Source organism: Protomyctophum parallelum (assembly GCF_964188405.1).
Source record: "Protomyctophum parallelum genome assembly, chromosome: 12".
Taxonomy (NCBI): Eukaryota; Metazoa; Chordata; class Actinopteri; order Myctophiformes; family Myctophidae; genus Protomyctophum; species Protomyctophum parallelum.
In genome coordinates, this window is record NC_139712.1 from 43,912,582 (window position 1) to 43,932,429 (window position 19,848).

General features: G+C 41.2%; 2 long non-coding RNA genes across 2 annotated transcripts; both read left to right on the forward strand.

Moving 5' to 3' along the window:
• The first annotated feature begins 1,085 nt into the window (after positions 1–1,085).
• Positions 1,086–17,806, forward strand: LOC310868063. The gene is made up of 3 exons (XR_014570052.1): positions 1,086–1,181; positions 15,247–15,424; positions 17,675–17,806. It is a non-coding gene; the product is annotated as an uncharacterized lncRNA (long non-coding RNA).
• On the forward strand, positions 2,587–3,199 carry LOC310868062. Its single transcript, XR_014570051.1, has 3 exons — positions 2,587–2,753; positions 2,836–3,080; positions 3,118–3,199. It is a non-coding gene; the product is annotated as an uncharacterized lncRNA (long non-coding RNA).
• Positions 17,807–19,848: the final 2,042 nt, after the last annotated feature.

Genomic DNA, 19,848 nt, shown 5'->3' on the forward strand with positions numbered 1-19,848 from the left:
CTGACATTGAATTATTAGATGTGATTCATCAAATGATTTTAAGTTTATATTTAAAATGATTTAGTGAAGATAGACTTTGATGACATCACAGTATAGAACATAGAAGTTGGGTTTTCTGGACCCACAAAAAAATCCCCAAAAATATTTATACATTTATTTAAAAAATATACTTCAATGTATTCAAATATTGATATAAATTATTTTAAGCCTAGAATCAAGCCTTTCAGGATCCTGTTGAATCAGAGGCGTTATGGTCATGACTCACCAGGATCCTGGATGGATTGATTCTAGGCTCAGAATAATTGATATAAATATTTGAGTAAATCTCTATGGGAGAGTTTTCAGCTCTATAGCTGTTCCATATCTGCTCCCCACTGTACTACACTGTACTATGGCTCCCCCTAGTGACCGTTTATGGTACGTGCACCGTGCACCTCCGGGCTCCAGCAGGGCAGAGCCACAGAGAGAGTTACGACATTGAGGGGGCAGAAAACAGCCTGGTCACGTGGTTCATGTTCTCGCGCGAGTCCATATAGCCAAATTCCAATACCCAATATCTCGGCCACTCGCTCACTCACACTCGCTCACTCCAGCATGGCAAATGACGGTGAAATTGGTGACCTGCCAAATATGTGACCATCTTGTTCACACAACTATTACATGGAAGTCTTTAAATACATGGCCTAAATACAGTTAGGTTGAACTCTGCTAATGAACAAACTGCAACAATTGACATTAGGACACATTTACATTATGTGATTGTCTACACGGTTGTCACATATTTCAGCAGGTCACCAATTCCACCATAACACCACCTTGCTGGAGTGACTGAGTGAGAGTGAGCGAGTAGCCGAGATTCTGGGTATTGGAATTTGGCTATAGACTCCAATGCATTCCGTGAAGCCCCGGATGTCTCCCTTCAATATAAGTCTATGTAGAAGAGCCGCCATTGGACTGAAGCCCCGTAACGTGAACAGAGTTGTCGTAACTCTGTCTTACATAATGGCTCTGCAGCAGGGCTAGTGCGCATGCCTGTACAGCAGGCATCAAGCGTTCACACACAGCTAGCTGTTACCCTGTTAGCAGCGTGGTTTGAAATCACAATAATAATAATAGTAAAAGGTTTGAAACGCTTTGAAAACAGTGTGGTCGTTAAGCAGCTCAACCCTGAAACACAGCAGGTAAGATTAACTGATTCACCTTGTTTTTACTACATTTATCTTTTATATTATTGACTCATCTTTTAACATGGAACGACACGAGTATTACTCTCATATCTGCTTGTTATACATGATCCTAAACAAGCAGTATAGTTAATACTAGCAGCAGTAATAATATTGTAACTTGTTATAAACAAGCAGTAGTTAATACTAGCAGCAGTAATAATATTGTAACTTAATTGTTATAAACAAGCAGTTTAATACTACCCAGCTAGCAAGTCATGGCGCGCCGCCGACGTGAGGCGGTCCCCGCGCGCCGCGGATCGTGTCCTCCGCCGGGCGCGTGACGCGACGTGGGTGAGTCGTTCATGATCAGCGTGGGCCGCGCGCCCCGACGCGCGTGTAGCCGGCGCCCCGCTTCTCTGCCGCGACTCGAACGGCAGCTACGGACGGCAGCAGCAGGACAGCGTAAAGCTGTCTTATGACACCCCCCCCCCCCCCATATATATTGCGACCCGCACCCCTCGATCCTCCCCCATGCTCACCTCCCTCCCACATATTTATAGAAACATAATTAAGCAGCAAATGTATACTTCATTTTGTTTCTTTATTAGGAAAAAAATAAAAGGTTACAATGAAAACATTTAGACAGCCATGTTAAACATAAATAAAGGCACATAAACATAAAATCAAAATATTTTAAAACAGACAAGTTTAGAATACAAGTGGTTGATTTTTATGCCATTTTGCTGAGAATGCACTTTAGGACCACACTTTGAGAACCACTGGCTCCTAAAATCTATAAAACAGTAAAACACCAACTTTCCTGAAACCACCAGAACATTGTTGGATAAGATTGTGTCCACAATTCCAGTTTTCTGAAAAACCCATGTTTCTATATCAGTGGTTCTCAAATTATGTCATGTCAAGGACCCCAGAAATATTATGAAATTGGCCGCAGACACCTATCTGAAAATACGTTGTTTCAGGGACTACCCAGAAGCAAAGAGGAGTTAAAAACGTTTGCTCTGAAATAATATATATTCAAAGATTTGCACATTTTCAGGATAAAAAAGAATCGCAGACCTACAAGCTCGTAGCGCAGTCCCTGGAACAACATATTTTAGATTGGAGTAAATCGTTTGAACACCAATGATACAGAAACATCTAGGGTTTTCAGTAAACAGTCCTACTGAAAATGTGGCCCAAACCCAGTGAACGTTTTAACTCAAATCTGCGAGGATTTAGAAGACATTTTGTGGAATCAGTTCAAGTTTAATTTCTTATGTATATAAAACACCAAGTCTATTCTGTGTGGTTAGTTATGTAGGCCCAGTAATGTTGCAATAACAGTTACACAGCAATAAACAGAACACACAATCGAGATTCACCTTTTGAGCAAGAAATCGTGCAGCATACATTTGAACCCTTTTCATGCCAAAGTTATTCAGCATTTGAGCCACGGACCACCGTTTGATGAGCTGCCTGCTGTGCCTGGCCGTTTCCTTCCTTTCTGAAGCCTGACTGGTGGTGGCTGCTTAGCAGAAGTTCCAGAATGCACCCTATCCAACGTCTCCGGCTCTCAGACCCCAGGTCCCCTACACTGAAGTCCAAGATCCCCTGGTTTTAGCCACTTTAACCATTATTTAAAAAGCTGTAAGCTGTTGAAAACGAGCTTGTAGATTTGCTAATTTTTAAACATCGTGAAAATGTGGCACAAATCTGTAAATATATATATTTTTGCAGCAAACGATTTAACTCAAATCTGTGAGGATTTAGAAGACATATCAGTTCTCAAGTTTAAGTGCTTAAGTCTTCACCAATTCTCTTCTGAGTGGAGTCAGGAGATTGAGCGTAGCAATGTGTGTATGTCCCCGTGTCTGTATGTTCAAGCACGGAAAGCTGGGTGCGTTCCTTGAGGTGTGGATGTTGCGGGGACAATGCAGGCTGGGTATAGTCAGGGAAACCCGACTGGTGGTAGTCTTTCCAGCAGAGGTTGCATTTGAAGTCGATATGTCTTCCTCCAGCGAAAGTTCGTCTGAAATCACAGAATTAATTAAATGTATTTTAACCTTAATCATTTATCTGGCTTGTGATCGATGACTTAACAGTTGCCCTGTGGGAAAAAACCCAGCCATTTTCTAATTTCTATTCCTGTGCTAAAATGTGACATGTGACAAAATGTGAAAATGTTCTTACCATTTTTATTATCCATTTTATTTATCCATCACCATCATCTCCACGTGACCTCCTCATCTGTAATTTGAACAAAATCAAATACAAAATTGATATGGATTGCATTTGTATAGGGCTCACAACACGTGAGCTTGTAGATCGACTATTTTCACCATGCAACCAAGTGTAAATTCAGGCATTCTGAAATAGGCCTACCTACCATCACTGCTGTGAAATGTGGGATAACGTTTTGATGGCTGTGAGAACCACTGCCTTAACCCATTTAGACCTGAGGACGCATCTGTGTCGCCTCATAGGGTTTAAACATTATTTTAAAAGCTAGTTTAGTTAGTTTAAAAGCTCATAGTGTGGCACAGAGTGCCACGGTACTCATCATAATACACCTCAGTCATTTAAAATGTTATGATGGTAACAATGGTACAGTTACACATTGTTGGGTGCCAATTTTCTGTCCTTGGTAAAAATGAAAATTAACAATTACCTTAACTTAAAGAACGATGTCTCAGCTCTGTACAGCATGTCACCTTGTCTGTAAAATGAAATCAAATTCAAGAAAAATGTCTTTCAAATGTAACAGCAAACTTGAGGCAAGAGAGCTTGTAGCATGCAACCTTAATTCAGTGGTAGAAAATGTTCTTACCGTTTGTACGCCCAACAGATCCAAGTCCTGTGTCTGAAATCACAGTAACAACAAAATGGTAAACATTGTATGTACATAAAATAAATTTGATGAAAACAGAAGATCTACAAGCACACATGTGCTGCGAGCTTGTAGACCAGCTATTTTCAGCATGCAACCAAGTGTAAAAATCAGGCTTAGAATAAAACAACAAAATGACTAAAATGGCTAAAACTAAATCAAAATGTGTTGTAATTAGACAAATCTTTATTTGCAATTGTGGCCTAGCAAAAGCCTTTTGAGCGGGGATGAATAATCACACAACACATCCCTCTTTATAGCTTAGTTGACAGTTAACTCTGAGCTTTGCACGTTATGAGCTTTAATATACATACAAGAACACATTGTAGTTGTAAGTAGGCCTACTTACTTTAGAAAATGCTTGAGTTTCATGGTTTTCAAGTTCTGAAACAAAGTTGACAAAAAAGGAGGCATTGGGAGGCAAGAAAGGAAGATTTACATTGATATTCAAGTACACATCACCAGTACAACTACAGTAGGCCTGTTGAAGAGTCTGAGCAATTAAGTTTTAGTTTACTTTATGCCAGTGTTACATTTTTTGCTAAGACTAGATAGTTTAAGTAGCCTATGCATGCCTAAAGTTCAATGGATTGTTCAAAGACTGAGCTTAAATCAGAATTTGCTACTAAAAGTAACACTAAGACTTAAGTTGCTAAAATACTTTTAGTTAAAGTGAGGAACAAATAACCTTTTTGCATGGTGGGGAACAGTACGCTGCAGCCAAAATCAAATACAGAGCTGCTAAATATATTTGCTAAAGTAATAAAACCTTTGCAAAACAAACACGGCAACATCAACAGTTACATTATAACCTCATTTCACAGTTTACATTGGTTTAAATACTATTAAAACCGGAATCTATTCCAAGAGCAGATTGTTCCAACAACAATGGAGTTAGCTATTTCGCTAGCTAGCATGGAGGCTAGGTAGAAACGCTGATCAATAAAGAACATGTCTACTCTAAATTGTAAACCACATACGGCAGATATATATATCCCCAGACAGACACCAAAGTGCACTCACCTATAGACAAAATGTAACGAGAGGAGAAGGTATCCATGAGGATTTATTTTCCAAATGTTTGTTTTGTTTATATCGAGTCGATTCAAGTGTTGAAAGTAGACCCCGGCAGACCTAATCCTGGTGGGCTGACTCAGTGGAGAGTGAGACGCGACGGACCGCTACCTGGAATGCCAGATTGCGTGATAGAAATAAGCAACAAGTTCTATGAAAACAATCCCAAAATAACCTACTAGGCCAGTAGGCCTTTTGAAAATAGTAGATGTACAAGCTCATAACGACAAATATATATTAATTTGGGGGTTAGGAAACAAGCCCAAAAAACCTCAACCCACAACTAAAATTATAAATATTTACAAGCAACTTAACAGACAAAGAAGCCCAAAGTATACTTATAAAAAGCGGACATGGCAACACTGGTGCCAGGTTGTTTACAGGCTAAAATATAGTATATTTGTATATTATACTTGTTTTTACTACAAATATATAGTCCCTGCTGTACTAAATATTATTATTAATAATAATAATCAAATAATAATAATAATAATAATAGGTCACTATTAATGAGTTTATACAATAACAGCATAAGAATAAAAACTAAAACAAGGCAAACATTTATTTATACATACGATGCACATCCATGCCTGAGAGAGAGAGAGAGAGAGAGTCGGGCGGGGGAGGCAAGCCTTACGTCAGCGTGAGGAGGGGCTGTACATCGCTGTAAATTCACGAGGCATTAAAATGTGAATGAGCGCGATCGTCCCTCGCCCCGACAGCGGAGCGAGGGACGATCGCGTTCGGGCGTGCTACGCGAAGAAATGGACAGCGGGAGGCGGTACCTAGCGGGGAAATGTTAGCTGGGTAGCAGCAGTAATAATATTGTAACTTGTTATAAACAAGCAGTAGTTAATACTAGCAGCAGTAATAATATTATAACTGGCGCAAGATGGAGCCCTAGATGTGTTTCCCCTTCTACCTCCTTTTATGATGATTTCCTGTTTTTGGTTACTATATAAGTGTATCTCTGTACGTCTCTACATGTTCTGATGAATTGAAAAGGGCGGACCCGATTGTAAACAAGCTTTCTGGTGTCGTCCACAGTCAACAGTTCTCCTATTGAGTTGTACTTGAAATGTACTGTAATTCTGCAAACTGTTAAAGGACCACTTCACCACTTTTCAACCTATCTTCATATAGGTCCTCACTAATAATCATGATAAAATGGCACAATATTTTTCTACTCAGTCTGTGCCTCATAGTAGGGCTGTGGTCAGTTCAGAAACCGTCCTCCAGTGACATCATCATTAGGCATATAATGTTTTAACCCATTTTAGGCCTGAGTTTCTAAAAACGCCTCTATATCCTGACCTAGGTTTTCTGAAAAACTTAAAATATTCATATAGCAGCATCAAATTTGACATTTTTGAATACTGTACAACAGTGTACATACTAGGGCTGACCTTCGATCACGCTTTTGATGATCGACGCTTCTAAATAAATTTGGATCGTCAACGCTTCGAAACCCAAGGGGGGGGGGGGGGGGGGTGTAAGGCTTTTTACAAAAGTTGTGGGGCATCTTATAAACTGGGTGGGGGGGTGCCGAGCAGTGACGCTGACGCACAATGAATTAGGCTTAAAATAAAATGGCGATATAGCTGCAGAAGATAGAGAGGAGCGCATATTGTATTGGTCTTTTATTTAACAATTAAACAGCGCCTGAAACAGGCATTACCTCTCCATCAAATAAAGATATATATAATCCAAACTCCTCTGTCAATTGTAAACGAACGGTAACATGAATGAACTCTTCAAGCCTGACAATCAAATTTAAAAAAAGCGATGCGATGCCGATGGAGAAATCCCACATAGTTAAGTTTATACCTCATAGTCACTCATGCTGCATGCGCTGTTGGTCGATTTATAATAAAGAATTATAATCCAAGGTCTGTCAATCATATTATGGTTTATGGTTGAAAGTAAACCATAATAAGTATTAAGTAAACTTTAAGAAGAGATCTGCAGTCATTGTGCTGCAGACAGTGCAGAGTGCATGAGAGCAGCTCCGCTTGCTAATTGATTTGACATTTGCGCAACTTCACTGCATGGCATTACAGTAATTAGTTATTTGCCAGCACCAGCTCCAATATAGGCCTAAATCAAACTTTATTTATATAGCACATTTAAAACAATAGAAGCTGACCAAAGTGCTGTAGGCCTACAGGCTGAAACAAGTGGAGCATCACCATCGGCGCACAAAAAGAACATAAAAAAAACAACAACAAATAGTATAGGCTACATAATTACAATAATATGATCAGGTGCAATTAAATGCCAAAGAGAAAAGGTGTGTTTTCAGTAGAGATTTGGTCTGGGTCTGTAGGAGCTGCTCTGCTGCATGGGAGTTCACAGTGATGGAACAGGTCAGTCTTCAGACAAGAAAAAAAAAAGATATCGCTGGCAACGGCAAAATCAGTTCTCCGCATCGCCAAAACAAATCTATAGGCCTAGTTTCATTCGTGCCAGTATACTCAGCCTATGCACAACGATTGTTTTAATTCAAAGTTGTAGAGCTATTCTGTGAAATGTTTATTGTCATTCCGTGTATCTACAAGCTCCAAGCGTCCACAGCGCATGAGATTGCAGATCTTTGAATTTTCGGTGCGCGCACTCACCATGTGAATCCAAGCAGGTCCTCACAAGTATAAGTAAAACAACGCCAGGCTCCACAAGGTTCTCAGCGCAATGGCGCTTCGATAAAAGTTGGGATTTCACTAGTGGCATTATTCAGGCAGTACTCAACAGATTGTTATAATTCCAAGTGATCTATAATCTGTGAAGTTTATATTTTCATTTGGGTGTGAATTATGTTTTTATATGACTTTTATCAAACATGGTAGCCTATATTTAATGTCCACTGAGCTGTGGTGCGCTTGCCTACACTCTCTCAATTAGGGATTTTCCCAGAGGTTATTTTCACTCTCGTGTACAACCTTTATTCAAATTGGATATTTTAAAATGCAACCACACTTTCGATTTATTTTTCCTGGGACTGCAGCTGCACTTGTTCAGTTGACTTCCTTGTTGTTAACACAGGGAAAGAGGAGGCATTGTGAGGTGCTGCGAGGCGCGAGCATGGCTCGCGGACCAAATGGGCCGTCTTGCGGACCAAAAGCGTCCGCTTTTTTATATGACTGTTCAATGTTTTATTTCAAAATTGATTCCCGAGGAACATACGATTGAACTAAGAAAAATAACAACACAGTAAAATAACAACACAAACAAATATTACATTAGGGAAAGCTTGTGCAAATAGCAAAGTTTTGAGTTGTTTAAAAAAAATGTCAACCGAGGCTGCGGATCTCAACACCCGTGGGAGGGCATTCCACAGTGTGGGCGCTACAACCTGAAAGGCTCTGTCACCTTTTGTTTTACGTTTGGTGCTAGGAATTGTTAGAAGACCCTGATCCGCAGACCTTAGGGCCCTCTCAGGCACGTAGCGTTGGACTAGGTCAGTAAGGTACAGTGGAGCCTGACCATTTAGAGCTCTATAAGTGAGCACCAGGACCTTGAAGTTGACTCTGAATTTGACCGGAAGCCAGTGTAAAGAAGCTAAGACTGGGGTGATGTGGCACCTTCTGCTGGTCCTGGTTAGCAGTCTGGCTGCGCAATTTTGAATAAACTGGAGGCGATCCGTGGTTGATTTGTTTAAAGGACAACTTTAGTTTTTTTCAACCAAGGTTCATGTTGTAGGTTGTTATTAGAGAAACTAAAAGATGAGTGTTATTTTTTTTCCATTTGCTGCTTTCTTTCATTTTAGGGATTTTAGCTGTTTTGTACAGGGGGGCGGGGGCATTCGAGCATGGTGCTAAATATGTATTTTTTTACAAAATATTATGGAGATTTATTTATTTATTATTTACTATAGCCCTAATAAACCCCAGGAAATTACATCTGGCCACAAATAAATCACAGGATCTACTGAATGTGAATGTAGCCTACTGGGGGGAAGCCACACTGTGTGTCATAGGCTCAATATGCAGTTTGACACATTCAGTAGATCTCGTGATGTTTTGTGGCCAGATGAAATTTCCAGGGGTTTATTAGGACTATAGTAAATAATTAAAAAAGAAATCCCTATAAAATGTTGTAAAAAAATACATATTTAGCCCCATGCTCGAATGCCCCCGCCCCCCTGTCAAAAACAGCTAAAATCCCTAAAACGAAAGAAAGCAGCAAATGAAAAAAAAAATACACTCATCTTTTAGTTTCTCTAATAATAACCTTAAACATGAACCTTGGTTGAAAAAAACTAAAGTTGTCCTTTAAACAGGTGAATTGCAGTAGTCCAAACGTGAGGAGACAAAAGTGTGGATGATCATTTCTAGTTCCGGGAAGGAGACCAGTGAGCGGAGTTTTGCAATATTCCTGAGGTGGAAAAAACATGTGCGGGTGACTTGTGAGATGTCAAGATGCATGGTTTGATTAAAATTTACACCAAGATTCCTGAGGTTTGGGCGCACATTTATCCTTGAGGGACCCAATACGTTCCAACACTGAGGGAATGATGCTGTCAGGGGCAATGATCAGGACTTCCGTTTTAGTCTCATTAAACTGGAGGTAGTTATTTGCCATCCAGGACTTGATTGCGGACAGACACTCTAGTACAATATTAAAATCAGCAGGGCTCTTGGAATTAAAATTATAATACAATTGAATGTCGTCTGCATAAAATGGTAGGGCATGCCTTTAAAAGAGCTAATAATTTGACCTAGTGGTAGCATGTAAAGTGCAAATAGTGCCGGACCAAGGACCGAGCCCTGGGGGACCCCACAGGAGAGAGCAACAGAATTTGACCCATGGGGGCCCACGGCTACAGAGAACCGTCTCCCTGAGAGGTAGGAGGCAAACCTGTCCCAGTGACTCCCACCTGTTCCCTGAGCCTATTTACAAGAACAAAATGGTCGATTGTGTCAAAGGCAGCCGTCATATCCAACAAGATTAAAATAGAGCATCTACCAGCATCAGATGACATTAATAAATAATTTGACACTCTGAGGAGAGCTGTCTCTGTGGAATGATTTTTCCTAATTTATCTAAGATGTTGTGGTTATTTAAAACAGTTAAGAATTGGTTAAAAACTATTTTTTCTAAAATCTTTGAAATAAAAGGAAGCTTTGAAATATGCCGGTAGTTATTATGTACTGATGGATCTAAGCCAGGTTTTTTTAAAGCGGCTGTACAATAGCCGTTTTAAAATAGGAGGGGACACGACCTGAGATCAGCGAGAGGTTAAAAATGTTCAGTAGGGAAGGGCCTATAGTGCCTAAGACATCCTTTAAAAGAGTGGTGGGGATAACATCAAGTGAACTTGAGGATGTTTTCATGGTGCTTACTAGTATAGATAATTGGTGGAGGGTAATGGGTTCAAACTGGTTCAGGATTGACTGGTGGGCGGGGCCTTGGAGAGAGGTGGGAGAAGAAGGCAGTATGCTTGCCCTGACCATTGCAACAAAAAATGTGAGGATATCGTTACAGTCACTGGCCGAAAAAGCAGGAGGGTCAGGAGTTGGTGGACTGACAATGCTGTTAATAGTGTCAAATAGGACTTTGGGGTTTCGCTTACTGGAGGCTATAAGTTTGGAAAAAAGGCAGTTCTCGCAGCTTTAACCTTAGAGTTAAAATTCAGTAAAAGGGATTTAAGATGTATGCGGTGGACTTCAAGTTTAGAGGACTTCCCCCGGCACTCCGCACTTCTACAAGTGCGTCTGAGACAGTGAATGTCCTCATTAAGCCATGGGGCTTTGTTCAAAGTGCGTACAGTGCAAGATTTAAAAGGAGCGACAACATCTAAAATCTCAGAACAGTGCAGGTTAAGAGAGTTAACTAAAACATCAATATCTGTGTCATTTGGGGGCATTACTGAAATGCTCTCAAAAGCAGCGGAAAACCTTTCAGCTGAGAGGCCATTCATCATGCGTGAGCGTTTAACCCGTGTTCTAGCAACACAATCGGGATTAAAAGATATATTAAAAACAAGGGATTTGTGGTTGGTTCTAACCATATCCTCCGCTACAATGCTGCCCACATCTAAACCGAAGCTAAAAACAAGGTCTAGAGTGTTACCCTTAATATGTGTTGGACCTGTGACATGTTGAATGAGATTAAAAGATTCAGTAATACTGAGGAATTTAACTGCAGCCTGGTCAGTGCACTTGTTGACGTGAAAGTTAAAATCTCCTAGCAAAAGGAATCTTTCAAACTTAATAATAGAGGTTAAAAAGTCACTCAAATCAGATAAAAATAACTGCTAAAACCAGGAGGACGATAAATTAAAATACAATAAAAAATATTTGTGCGGCCTACTTTGGTAATTAAAACTTCAAAAGAGCTAAAAGTGCCAGTGCTCACCATCCGGGATGGAAAACAGTCTCTGCAGATGAAAGCCAAGCCGCCACCGACATTTGACCCGGCTGGCCTAGAGGAGCAGGTGAAAGAAAAGTTTGGTGGACATAGTTCAATAAGTGCCATGTATTCCTCTGCCACGTCTCTGTGATGCAAAATATGTCCAAGTTATTGTTTGTAAAGTAGTCATTTAGGAGGAAGGATGTTTCTGTGATGGAGTGGGCATTTAATAAAGCCATTTTGATGGTCGTGGGACCCACAGGTGGTGGGGGTGGGTGTAACTGGTGAGATGTGAGTGAGGTAATAGAGGTTTGCTCCTCTATTGCACAATGGAGGTGTAGTTATAGCAGGTGATCTATCAGTGATGAGAACTGGAATAGGCAATGAGTAAACTATATGACTGGGTATAGTATTAAAGTGTCGTCATACGGTTGAGATGTGGAGAGAGATGCTATCAGCCAATATTTGTAAACCAGTGTGTTTAAGGTGAACTAGGTCCCGGTACAGTGATGGGGTTTTCCAAAATTTATAAAAAATGCTGATGTAGCCGTGGCTGCAGGCTGAACAAAAAATTCGCAGCCAATTATCAGCACAATAAATGCGGCTGAAGTTTTCTGGGCCCTTCATGAGGGTGGGGATTAATTCTAAAAATATGATGGATTTATTCATATTTAAGAGAGCATCAGCTATAGCCTCATAATCTGTCTGCATCTTGAGTGCTTGCCTCTGCCTGATGTCATTTGTGCCAACATTTAAAATTACTGTATGAGCAGAGGGGTGGCGTTGTAGAATGTCCGGAATGTGGGTGATCAAATCAATAATCTTTGCACCAGAGAAAGAGTAAGTGACACAGTTTGGGGTCGATACTCCACGAATAAGTTAGTCACCTAGAAGTATGTATTCCACTGGGGGGGAAAGGGGGTGGTGAGTATCATTAATGGAGATTGATGCAGCTGATCTCGTGTGGAGTGACAGGGACACAGATGGTTCTGATGAGTGAGACGGAGGGGGCGAGTGCACTCGTCCAGCAGCAGTGGTCGCGTTGCCCCGCGCAGGGTGTATGGCCGATAGAAAAACAGCATTCATGGTGGTACTGGGTGAGGAACGACGGGGACGTTTACCTACCCGACCGCCGTTGTGTGTAGGTTTGGGAGTCGAAGTGAGAGAACGGGTCGAGGTGTCCGAGGAGGAATCCGGGAGGTTATGTTTCGCTGGACGCGACATCGAGCCTGTGCGCTGAGGATTCAGAGGGTTTGCCGTAGTCGATAGCTCCTGCAGCGGTGTGAAGGCGTTGGAGTACGGTCGGGAACCAATCAGCCATGCTGCAAGCCTCAGACCCCGGCGGGTCGAAGAGGGGAAACGCCTGCCTCCGGTGCTTTCCCTTGACCGCCGAGGACGGGCGCACGGGGCACAGCGCCGGGTCCCGGAGCCTCCATAGAACTCAGGCGGCCCTGGAGGAGCGATTGTCGCAGTAGAATATCCTTTACCAGGCTCGATATGGAGCAGAGCTCATTCCTGATGGCACCTAATTCCTCCATCCTAGGTGGCATCATCGTAGGTTGTGGAGACAGTGCGATGGGTTCAGCACTCTCTCGAGGAAAAGAACCGCTCAGTCTTGGCGTAAAAAAGTACCACAACTAGGCACGGTGAGTAGTAAACCAATAAAAGATGGGTGGGGGAGAGTACAAGTTAGCGTCTAGGCTAAAGACGAACCACAGCTAACTAGCAATTTAGCTGGCGTCGGGCTGTAAACAAACCACAGCCAGCTAGCAGGCGCAAATGCTTGAATATAAAGTAATCGATAGTGCTGATTGCTGAAAACGCATAAGTGGTACCACAAAGTAAGTAACCATCTTAATATGGAGCTCCTCCTTCCCCATCAGCGATGGGATTTTTAAATCCAGCTCCGTTGAGACTCCATTATAACATGATTTTCAAAGCGCCGTATCTCCAAAGGTTCAAGGGCTGTCCATGGTGGGCCGCCGTGCACCTGACGATCGTACATCATTTTTGATTTTGTACCCCATCGCTGAGAAAATGTAGCTGGTTGTACTGCTAGCTAAAGGCTGTGAGCTAATGTGAGTGGTGTTGTGGTCCTCACAGAGACCTTCCAGTTTCACCCAGAAAGGAAACAAGCTCCGTAGAGTGGGAGCAGACATCGGCAGTGTGAGCATTCTAACACTAGATGGCGCTAAAGGATTCAAATAAACCTTTTACAAGGGCTCCTGTTAGGGTCTTCATGGTGTTTTTGTAAGAGTGAGGAGATCCTGTATAGGAATCTTGTTCTTTGGTTGAGTTTTTATTACATTGGTGGCCATTTTATCACAGGACAATTTTGCCTCCAGGATGGAACCTAGTTAGGTAATTTTCTGTGTGATTATATTGGCACCCACTCTAACCAAGATGTCATCTGCCTTGTTGAGATTATTATTTGATCCAAAGAGAGTGGATTCAGTTTTTCCCAGGTGTAATGATAATTTGATATCAGCGAGCCAGGTGCAGATTCTACCGAGTTCAGAGCTGAGCTGAAGGCCTTTTCAAGCTGCAGGTTGTCTAAGGTGCAAACATAGTTTGTAAATGAGCAGGATTTGTGCTCTGTCCACTGTAATGTTAACACATACATCTTAGTCAATCAGATTTTTGTCTCCACCAGGCCAAAGGCATGGGGAGAGAGTATGTTTTGCGCTCCGTCCGTCCGTGTGTGTGTCCGTCCGTCCTTCTGTCCGTCTGTCCGTTACCAGCTAATCTCCAGCACCGTTAACCTGGTCGATGCCAAAGTTTGCACACACTCCCTGGATGCCAACGATGAACCTCTGCCCCACATTTTCTAGAGCGGCCAATTATAGCGCCACCATGAGGCAGCTTTTGTAAAACTTTTTTTTAAATATTACTCCTCATTCAGTCCAAAAACCACGCAAATCGTTACACAGTATCTCTACAGTCATGTGCTCAAGTCGGATCTGTCCGTTTGCAAGATTGGCCCGTTTTGAACAAAAAGCCTCAAATCATGAACGCAGCAACGCATCGTGCAATTTACGTGACATCTATCACACACTTTCTTACTAGGCTGAGGATTATATCCCACCCTTTTCACATTGGCCTGTTATAGCACCACCAGGAGGCCACAACCTGACCTGGCTTGGTGGAGACCTGTGCCCCAAGGGGCACTTTCTAGTTTAATTATCTTTTTGACTTCTCCTGGTGCGAGTTGACTTGTGACAATGAAGTCGACTTTGGCTTCTGTCCTATTGTGTTGTGGTGCACACACACCATTGAAATGTAACCCTAACACACACCATTGTAACACATCTTAACATGGTATTGGTTTGTTGTTCCTAACCACACTCCGCACAACCCACTCACACACTTGGAATCCTGAATTTAAAAATGTAAATGTAGTTCAGTCAGGCAACTCATAAATAGATTTAACCAATATTTATTAGAGAATGAGTGTGCATACACTATTAGACTTGGCTTCGGCTCTGCTGCATTTTCTCCCTGCTCGGCACGATTAAACACCATCGTAAAACATTAAGAGCAGGGAGATAGATATACAATAAAACGGGGAGCATAAATAACAGATAAAACCTATCTATAGATCAATAACAGATAAAACCCCGGTCAGCAAGTGGACTCATTAATTTAAGTATTTTTAAGTATATAGGCAATACTTTAGGCCAATAAAAACGCATTTCCCACTCCCCACCCCTGGCTGCCGGACTATAGATCTCCAGTTTTTAAAGTCCTACCTTATTCACTTGATTTCAGACCGGAGTCCAGACTGCAGGTGAAGACGAACTCTTCAGACTCATAAGAACTACAATACCCATGATGCATCATTCCCAGGTGAAGATGAACTCTCCAGACTCAGCCAGGGACGTTTCTATTAAACAGGAAGCTGAAGACATTTCTATTAAACAGGAAGCTGAAGACCATGCACACCACAGTAAGTTTCATGTTCTCTTCCTTTCTTTAACACTAGGAAGTCTGAGCAGCCGTTCTGACCGAATTAGAGATTTCAACGTTTATTTTCTTAGCCCATGGAGTCCAGAGAAAGTTCCCCTTGCATGACTTTGTCTAAATATTCGATTGAAATCATCTCTGTTTTTTTCCCCATTTGAAACGTTTTGTAAGTATGATTTTAGGCATATATCTCTTACTCAGTCTGGCTATAATCGGCACAATCGACCGCCGTCCCCCTTTCTCCCCCACTCGTCTGTCACCTCCGACAGCTGGAGACGGCATTGTTCAAGCCTGCATTCCATGTCCAACGAATTAAATCATATACGTTTGGCTGGTTAATTAACTTGGAATTTGTTTATTATTTTGATAAGATAATAGGAATAGGCCTATGAATACAATGATTATTATCATTGTTATTATTATTATTATTATTATTATTGAATGCTCGGTTAGACTCGACCGAGATTTACTTTCCATGAAGCGAGAATGCTTGCCGATGCGCGATACAAAATAAAAAGTGTTTGAAATAATTCCAACCAGATAGACCTCCCGAACCTATAAATGTTTTGTCAGTCAAAAGAACAGTTCTTTCTGCAAGCGACGTGGAACTGATCTGCAAGTCTGCCTGCACGCAAGGCAATTTTTTCCCCTCCTCCTCCCTCTCTCAAATGCTGCTGCTGTTGCTAGTGTGCAAGGCTTACATCCGGTCTAAAGCCCACCCACTGTATGCGCTGATTTCCATACACAATACATACACGATCCGTATCCTCCCCTCACCGGATGTTGAATTAACAGTACTAACGGCCGTATTTGAAAAGACGTTCCAATCTTTTACACAATAAACCGATTACCCCGACATTTCCTTTTCACTTCCGTTTCGTAGATAGTGCCTACACAACCGATCTATATACCAAATGAAAGCCCAAATGTCGTAGTTTACATGGTATTTTGAGTTTTTTTAAATGAGCGAGTTATGATTTAAAGAAAAGAGGGGTGGAGGGAAAAAGAAGAACACACAACTACACACAACACAGCTAACTAGGCGATTATTTGGCACAATCAATCAAATATATATTAATTACATCGATAACACGCGTAGCCTATAATGTTTCCCCCTCTATATAAAAATGACAATATATAACTTTATATATATTTATATAACTTTTCCGTTTGCATGGCCGGTTTGACCCGACGCGATTCTTTGGCACAATCAATCAAATATAATAGTAGGCTACTAAGCCCGTTTTCAGCTAAATGCGGAAATGTCCAGGCTAAGTCAGGCAGGAGTCGTGTTAATATTTATTTACTCGTCATTGTCATGTTTACTCCAAATAAACAAGTATTATGCACTTATGATGCGGAGAGCCATCTTATAAAATATTTGGGTTGCGACATTGAGGGGGCAGAAAACAGCCCGGTCACGCGGTTCATGTACTTGCAAGTCGGGACAAAGACATGTTTTTTATTAATTAAACTGATAACATACCGTGGCTAATAATTGTTTATTTGGAATGTACTTTGGCTGGTAATTTAGGTAAATATAATGCGACTCACTTGTATAAGTAATTTACCGCGGACATGCCGCATTTACAATACATTGGCTTTTAATGTTGTTAGCTTATAATATTAGCAAATGTAAGCTAACACACAAATAAATACGTGATCTTGGCTCTTTTGGAAGGAAAAAAAGAACAACAAAAGGCAGCAACGCGACACTCCATGGCTATGTTGCAATATATGCCTATATAATCCGTGAAGTGTACATTTTCATTGGGTGTATAATAATGTATTTATAAGAAAGGGAAGAAAAAAAGGAAAAGTGCGTGCGTGTAGGTAACAATGACGTCTCCAGCTGAAGAGGTGTGAACGAGTGGTGCGGGGGAGAAAGGGGGAGAGCAGTCGATTAAGCCGGAAGAGTCAGACTGAGTACTAGTGAATTTTTTTCAGACTTCCTAGTGTTAATATGTTCTGTTCTGTTCTGTAGGGCTGCCTTAATGTCTTATTTTCACTGGACAATAATGGCAAAAATAATGGCAAACTAGAAAATATTGTTCCTGAAGAAACAATGTATTTTGCTAAAACTTTCAAAACAGTAATAACCTGTAGTTAGTAACGGTTTAGCCAAACTTATTTTGGTAGGTAATAGCTCATTTTGTACATGGAACATGGAAGAAGAATGGATTTACATTTTAGGAATCCAGTGTTGACCATCATGTTATGTTTCTGCTCCTAGACATACTGCACATGGTTGTGTGTAAAGAGGAGGTTTCTCCTGAACAGGAGAGGAGCCCCAGTCTGCTCCAGGAGGAACCAGAGCTTCCACACATTAAAGAGGAAGAGGAGGAGCTTAAAGAGGAAGAGGAGGAACTACTTCAAAGACCAGAGGAACCTGTTGGGTCAACGTTGACATTACTAGCCGTGAAAGGTGATGATGAAATTTATGATGAAGAAGACATATCTTCCCACTGCTCTGAGGTTGAAGTTGAACTTGAATCTGACACTGAAGTCACTGAAGACAGTGATGATTGGGAGGAGACCAGTGAAGACGATGATGACGAACGGCATGACAGGAGTTTCAGTGACTCAGGTTCCCTGAAGAAGCACCAGCGTGTCCACACTGGAGAAAAACCTTTTAACTGTAAACATTGTGACAAGAGTTTCCGTGTTTCAAGTTATCTGAAGTCACACCTTCGTGTCCACATTGGAGAAAAACCTTTCCAATGTAAACATTGTGACAAGAGTTTCAAAAAGGCAGGTCATCTGAAGTCACACCAGTATGTCCACACTGGAGAAAAACCTTTCCAATGCAAACATTGTGACAAGAGTTTTGCTGCAGCATTCTCCCTGAAAACACACCTTCGTGTCCACACTGGAGAAAAACCTTTTAACTGTAAACATTGTGACAAGAGTTTCCGTGTTTCAAGTTATCTGAAGTCACACCTTCGTGTCCACACTGGAGAAAAACCTTTCCAATGTAAACATTGTGACAAGAGTTTCAAAAAGGCAAGTCATCTGAAGTCACACCAGTATGTCCACACTGGAGAAAAACCTTTCCAATGCAAACATTGTGACAAGAGTTTTGCTGCAGCATTCTCCCTGAAAACACACATTCGTGTCCACACTGGAGAAAAACCTTTCCAATGTAAACATTGTGACAAGAGTTTTACTGCATTATCTTCCCTGAAAACACACCAGCATATCCACACTGGAGAAAAACCTTTCCAATGCAAACATTGTGACAAGACTTTTACTGCATCATCTTCCCTGAAAATACACCTTCGTGTCCATACTGGAGAAAAACCTTTCCAGTGTAAACATTGTGACAAGATTTTCACATATTCACATGACCTGAACAGACACCTTCGTGTCCACACTGGAGAAAAACCTTTGTTGTATTGTAACAGTAAGCATTGTGACAAGAGTTTTACACACCAGCATATCCACACTGAAGAAAAACCAATCCAATGTGAACATTGTGACAAGAGTTTCAAGTCTTCAAGTAATCTTCGTTACCACCTTCTTGTCCTCAGTTCTCACAGGACAATACAAAATATGTCCACTTTAAACGGTGTGACCTAAGTTTAAATAACTCTGGTCACTTCATTGCTAAGACACCATTGCATTCACACCATGGGGTAAAAAAGAAATTTTCCACTATGTGTTCCTGTCTGTCTTGGATTATGTAGACATAATCTATAGCCATGCAGCAGCATCCACTCTTAAATCCATAGACTCTGTTTATCACTCATCGACTCAAAGTATTACGGGTGATAGCTGTGGCCCTCACCATTGTATCTTATATAATATAACAAGGTTGGATGGTCCTCCCTGACAGAGAGACGAAAAATGCATTGTCACCTGTTCTTGTATAAAGAGATTGTCCTAAATACATCTCATCTTTTCTGAAGTACACCCACACGCAGTCAAGTAGTTTCCCCAAATTCAAGGTACCAAACGTTAGCTCTGTTAGCTCTGTGGCCCTAATACATGGAATGACTTGGAACTGACATTGGTACCCTTAACACTTAGAACGCCATTGGCCGAGATCTACGTCAATTAAAGCTCATTATTTAATAAAACCCTCAACGCCGTAGATCAATGGCAATTGCGCTTTTATAGCGCTTTAGATCGATCAAGCCATAATGCTACTTATGTTAGCATCTGGTTGCTGCTGGTGCTCTCAATAACACAGGATCGCAGCATTACAATCATTGTGGCCACCCACCCGTTTGACTTACTAGTTTATGTTCTGTACCGGTAGTCTGGAAATGTGTTCAAGAGTTCAATGGGAAAAAGCTGGTGTGAATTAGTAAGTGTTAAGTCGTTTTAAAACCTTGGTGAGCATACAGACCCCCACAATATGTAACTGTTTTTAGATTGTTTTGGATTTTTTCTTATCTTTTTATT